The sequence below is a fragment of the Pygoscelis adeliae genome, unplaced genomic scaffold, assembly GCF_000699105.1.
Source record: "Pygoscelis adeliae isolate BGI_AS28 unplaced genomic scaffold, ASM69910v1 Scaffold11, whole genome shotgun sequence".
Lineage (NCBI taxonomy): Eukaryota > Metazoa > Chordata > Aves > Sphenisciformes > Spheniscidae > Pygoscelis > Pygoscelis adeliae.
The window spans coordinates 1,937,692-1,944,465 of NW_008824059.1; positions in this window are offsets into that span (position 1 = coordinate 1,937,692).

Consider the following 6,774-nt stretch of genomic DNA (forward strand, 5'->3'; position numbering starts at 1 on the left):
AGCAAATTTAGCAAAACCAGTCTTGTTAAAGCAGGCAGCTTTCCCCTAAAGTATAAAATACATGCCTAAAATTGAAAGAATATTGGATTTGAATAAGCCAGTTTTAATGCTGTTTATGAAGCTCATTAGATAAGACTCTCCTTTGAGTTGTTCTTGATTATTTTTCTTCTTTCCTCCCTCATATCTGATGGTTGGACTGCTTCCATTTCTTATTTTGCCCAAATGTATTCAGTCGGAAAGATATAATACAGTAATTTCACTGGCAATTAAAAGCATAAAGCAGACTCCTTTTGGAACATCACAGCTTTAGCTTTACATATTGGTTACAAAAGAAGAAAAATCATAGGCACATTAATTTCTGGTGTCCTATATGTTAAGATTCATGCTCTAAGAGAAAATTATTGATATTAAAAAAACCAAAGTTGGTATTCTGAAAAGTCTGTTCTGATATATGCTAGTAAAGAAAATATGCCTCAGGAATATCTTCTGACAAAAGTCGCTGTTAAAGCTATACCTGTCTTCATTTACAGGTTGTATGAAAACGGCCACTGAGATGATTAAATCCGAGTTCTGGTTTCTCTTGTCATTTGCCAGAGCAAATTTCTGAGAAACCAGAGCTGGTTTCTCGTCAGCAAAGGGGCCAGCGGTGCAAACCTAACCCTGCTCCGGCCCAGGACCCGGCTGGGAGGTCAGCGCCCGGACCCCCGCCCGCAGTCCCAGCGCCGAGCACATCCCGCCTGCCAGAGGAAGAACCGGCCCCTGGGACAGGGCACCCTCGCTGACCTGCTCGCCGCTCCTGCGCCAGCGTCCTCTCCTTTATCCTTTTCCATTTTCTTGGGAGCACGCTACCCTCCTCTTTTATTCACAATACTCTTGAATAACACATATACCACCCATCAAACCCCCTAAATACGACCTGTCAAGTGCAGGAGAGGCAGTAAACTGTAGAACGTGCATACTTTTGTTGCTTTTACACAACGTGACATTTTATTCTACGTTTAAGTCTCACGTGTCCCTTGAAGGGCACTTTGTACCCAACACATGATGTGGTAAATACCAGTTCAGAAAGATTAGCAAGCTGGTGCTCAAGAGCACAAAAAGTTACACAAAGTTGATTCATTATCAAAACAAAACCAGAGAAAGCAGATGAAGTGAAGCCTATTAAAGCACAACTCTTGCAGCCATGGAAATACAACGGCTGTCACTCCAAAAACTGTCATTGCACACACGCACAGTTTTTTGGTTTTTGTTGGTTTTTTTTCAAAATCTGGCACAGTAGCCAAAGCACTGAAACAGCTAGCCTACAAAAATATACTTGTTCATGGCATTCCTTTAATGCTACACAGCTTCTTAGGAGGAGAAATAAAATTACACTGGGAAGCGATCTTAATATCAAAGTCTGGGAAATGCCCTTCAAACACTTTTGACGTTTGCAACGCCAAAAGACACAGCAAAAAAATACAAAAGAAAGAACAGGCCCTGACCCTTTCCTTTTTGCTATACAGACTTGTTAGCAAAAAATAAATGGGAAGGAAGCACCCCTGGGAGCAGCGCTCCCCGAGGAGAGGGCAGATGACGGGTGCAGGCAGGAACCCCGCTACACGGACACGGAGAACCGCTTGGGCTGTCGCCTGGGCAAGAAATGCCACGTGAGAGGGAAGGGGATTTAAGCCACGGGAGGTTCAGTGTTGCGTTCAGCTGCTTCGCGGAGCTGCACCCCAGCACGCACAGCAGAAGCCACTAGCAAAAAGCTGCTCTCTTTTTAGGTCAGTGGGAAGTCGGTCACATTGCAACCTTTCCCCCTCATTTCATGGTTTATTAATAAACCAACTGCTTACTGCTGTGGTCTCTCAAATACAGCTCAACAGAAAATCAACAGACCTCGTGCCTCACCTGACAGCATGCAGTTTTGTCAAATTATTCAATAAGGCAAAGCTGCCGTCCTGAACTGAGATACTTGCTGCTGCTTTTCCATGAAAGAGCTGTAGAGTTGAGGATCAAATCCTGCCACTTCTCAACAGCTTACAAGATAAATTCAGACATCTGCGTTACATTCCTTTCATTTACAACAAACACAGGATCTGCAAAGCATCCCCCTCCACTGCACACCTTTGAACTTCCTGCAGAGAGAACAGCAACAGCCTTTTCCCTTCTCAGCACAAAAATCACCTTCAGATTAAAGGCTAGATGGTGTTCCTCTGGCAAAAAAGTGGATCCACAGCAGAAGCCACCACTTATTGGGAGAGGGCAACAGGTACGTGCAGTGCCGGATCCAGCAAGACCTCTCCTGCCCACTGCAAGCGCCACCAGTTTTGCTACCAACAGTTACCGAGCACTGACGGCGGACTTGAAAAAATAAATTAAGTAAAAAAACAATAGCTCCTGTCAGTCTCATTAATAGCTGGTAAACACAACCTACAAAATTTGCCTGTAATACAGAAAGCCTTTAAGTGGGTAAGAGGATTCACAAACACGTTAATGCTTCTGTCACCCTTTCCTTCAAAATAAATGTGACATTTGCGTGTAACATGCACAAAGTCAGCTAATACACTCCTAACACTTTAAAAAGTAGTTTGAAGAGAAAACTACAATTAAAATATACTCTAGGGGGTAATTCAAGCAGACACACTGTCACTATGTAACACTCAACAGTATTTTTAATGGAAGATACTCAACATCAAAATATGTCTTTGCTGTAAACAATTTTTGCTAGGAAGAAATTGGCTATTTTCTCTGTCAAAAGAATCTTCTTGAGTACTTTCCTAATAGTTCACTTCTTAATTCAACTGGTTACAATCTACAGGGAAAAAAGCCACCGCCACCTCTCTCACCAGCTCTCTGGGCTGAGACCCGCTGCCCATCCTGCGGCGCAGGCGGCTGCTCCGGCCGCGGCTGTGCCGGTAGCAGGGTCCCTGGATCTGGCCCCCACTGCTCACCGCAAGCTCCCCCCAGTCGTGCCCAGGCGGGCTGGACAAGACCCCCCTCGTGGAGGCACGCTCGCTCTCCCAGGACCTTACTGCATTGGGTTAAATTTCCTGCCAACAAAATTTAGATCCTTCATCTATAGTTTCAGTGGTTTTAAACTGAAAGAGGGTAGGTTTAGACTGGACATAAGGAAGAAGTGTTGTACAATGGGGGTGGTGAGACACTGGCACAGGTTGCCCAGAGAAGCTGTGGATGCCCCATCACTGGAAGTGTTCAAGGTCAGGTTGGACGGGGCTCTGAGCAACCTGATCTAGTTGAAGACGTCCCTGCCCACGGCAGGGGGGTTGGACTAGATGGCCTTTAGAGGTCCCTTCCAACCCAAACCATTCTGTGATTCAATGACTAACTCTGGGGAACAGCCGACTGACCATGTTTTACGCAGGTTTCCAAAGCAGTGAGGAAACCAGGCCAACAACCCCGCAGCGTGCAAGGAGGCACTCGGCTCTACTCCCTTAGCAGCACGTAAAATAAGACTCAGATCACATACGACTTCAGGTATTCAAACCAAGACGACCTACCCTTGGACACACAACAGTGGCTGCTCCTATAGAAACACCTCATGTCCGTCACAACACCTCTTGGGGATGAAGATCTCCACTATGCAGGAGCTCCCCAGCAGCAAAAGCACTCCATGCACAACCCCATTTTTTCAACCGCTTTCATGTATTTTACCCATTTTTAAGGTAAACTGCAGTGCTCTGGCAGGCAGGTGCTAAAATATTGGTTTAGGCGGGGTTTTAATGCCTTTGAGCCTCCTGGGTCTGACCCACCTGCATTCCTACCTCCAGGCACAGGAGTCAGCCAAGCAATTTTAATGGAAGTATTTTACAGCCTTACCCTCCGTCATCCCTTGTGCAGGGTCCGTGACTGAGCACGCTGCCGCGGGGAGCTTACAGCTCATACCCACACTGCCTACTGCAAAACCACAGGTGGGAAACCACTCACCCCATCCCCTGAGGCTGAAGCACACCGCTGCTCATAGGACAAACTGCACTACAGATTCAGAAGCTGGAAACACTAACAAATTTTCACGTCAAAAATACCAACGTCAGAAATCCATGGTGATGCTGGAGGGTTTTTTGTCACCTGCTCTCTTGAAGTCCTTACGGCAGCAGCCCCGGCACCGTGCTGCTAGAAGGCGTGCTGCGCGGTCTTCTCCTGCCACCAGCTAGGCAGTTCAGATGTTTTTCCTACGCTTTCAGATAACCAACACAGTCAACCGAGCTGTTCAGAAAGGATTCAGCGGTTATTTGGTGCTCAGCTTATGGTAGCCTGAGAGCCCATCCACTCCTGCAATGGGAAAACAACAAATTCCCTTCCCTAAGACCCCATTCATTACCAGTTTGCTTCAGGGGCTACCTACCATCAAGACCCAGCTGCCAAGCTCTGGAAAACCTCATTATTTTGCAAAACCCTCTGATGACAAAACTTTTTTTTTTTCTTTTTTTTTTTCCCCTGAAATATCATTTATTGAGGATATTTTGGTTTGTCGCAGATTTTAACCCCTCCAACACACACGGACTGTCTATGCCTGACAGAAGATCCCAGCTTCAGATTAAAAACACTGCTGGGGAAGTAACTAAAACCCTGCAGAAGCATTTACAGTCTTCTTAACGTGCCAGACAACTGGGAATTGGCAAAAAGGCTGACACAAAAGCAAGCCATTGTCCTCAATAAATATTAATCAGCCTTCTGAAGCTGCCAAGGTTCGTATGAAACATCACATGCCAGCTGTTCCCAGCAGAAAGTCCCATCTCTAACTCAGTCTTCACCTGCAGAGCCGTTAACACAGCTTCACCGTCCAGACTCCAGCAGACCACCGCTCCGTCTGGGCAGATGCTCTTTTTCCACCTCTTTTCACATTTCAGTCGCTGTAGTCTTGGGGATTTACCAGAAAGGTCTACAAGTCTAACTCCAATCCTGCCACACAGTTCTAGTTTGCAAAAGAGATTTGAAATTCCTGCTTCAAACATCAAGTTTCCTAAAGATTTGTATATCCTGTGCTAATGGAAAATTATTAAAGAATAAATACACGTTTTCCAACTCCGTCCTAGGGGTTGTCCTGACACGCAGGCTCACTCTGCACTGTAACACTGGAGCATACACCCTTCTCAGCTCTTCCAAGAAAGAAAAGCATCAGTCTGTGAAAAGCTATGGACAACAAAGGATTTTCTATATACAATATCTCAAAAGAAATGTGTCTGAACAGTGGTCACAAAGTATACGGAGATAGAACCCAAAGACACCAACTGTTTAAAAAACATTAACAATTATCTCTCTAGATATTAGAATCTCTGTAACAAATATGCATATTGAGTGTAAACAAAAAAAAATCTAAATGCAAATTGAAAGAAATGCAGTCACAAGATTTCTACAATTCAGATTAAAAAAGCAAGAAAAAAAGCAGAGACTTGGTTTCTAATAAAGCTCCCACCTTACTGCAGAGGGTGCTTTGAACGGGTGTCTGAGCAATGCACAGCCTAAGCCAGTGACAGAAAACAGAAAGACGAATCCTGCAGAGCTCCCCGAGTCCCAGGGGACAACGTCTCGGACCCCTCTGCCTGCTCTCACCCCTCACGAAGAAGCAGGACCAGAAGCGACCCACGAGAGGATCCGGTGCCCATGCTGCCTGCTCTTAAGATAGAGATTTGAGGTATTCACCTGTGAGCTGATGATCCCCTTCACTGCCACATAAAAGGACATAAGAAGTCAGGCATTCGTTCAGCAGAAGTTTTAAACACGCGCAAATCAAACTGCCAAATCCCACCCAGCTGGTGTTTCGTAGCAATTTAGCAGGCAGCAAATCCCTGGTGCTCCATACATTCCATCTACGATTAGTGTAACTGTATGTTGATGGAGTGCTGCTCTGCTGTTACAGGTAAAGCTGAAGGCATAAAGCCACCTCAACAATTAGTGACCTTTTAAAAGTCTTAACTGAGCTCGTATTTCACTAGCACTGTGAAAAATGGAGGCTCTCTTAGGAGCAGGACTGCCGCAGCTGGTTAGTTGGAAGAAAAAGCGGACAAATTCCCAGTACCAAGATTGATAAAAAAAGCAGGACAATAGTAAAAAAAGTATAGCTTACTTTGTGCCTTTTCACAGAAGTTCATCTGAAAGCCTAAAGCAAAAGAGACCAGTTCTCATTCATTTGCTGAAAGTCAAAGCAGTGTATCACTTTTTATGTTAACTCTAAAGTCTTAAATAAAACAAATTTTTTAGGTTAAACTTTAGACTGCGTTGCTCTGAATATAGAGCAATCCCATCATGTCAGGATCCATCATTTTATAAACCAATCTCAAAAGACAGCACAACTCAACAGACCAGCAAGGGAACCAGCGCTGGTACCCAACAGGCAACGAGGAGATCGGGGTACCCTAAGGAGTATTAGTTTCCTCCAGCTGTTAATAAAACTACAACAGTAACTATTTGGGCATTTCTTGCCAATTGTTACAAAAAGCCGACTTGAACAGAACAGCTCTGTTTGGTGGTAACAAGTAACACTCTTTAAGACTGAAGAGATTGTTTTGTCCCCAGAAAGTTGAAGGTTTGCATTAAATCTGCTCATACTAAGTAGCGTTTTAAAATATACAGTCCATCTGCACACGCCCAGGTGATTTCCCATGAGGGACCAGCTCTCCAGCACCGTCACCGCAGCAAAAGGTCGGACCTGGCAAAGCAAGCAGCATTACACATCTACAGCAAACAAGCCTGCCCGGAGCAGGGGAGGACACGTACTGTAATATCCCGACCCGGGTGCTGCTAACGACAGTTCACGCTGTGCAACAGCAA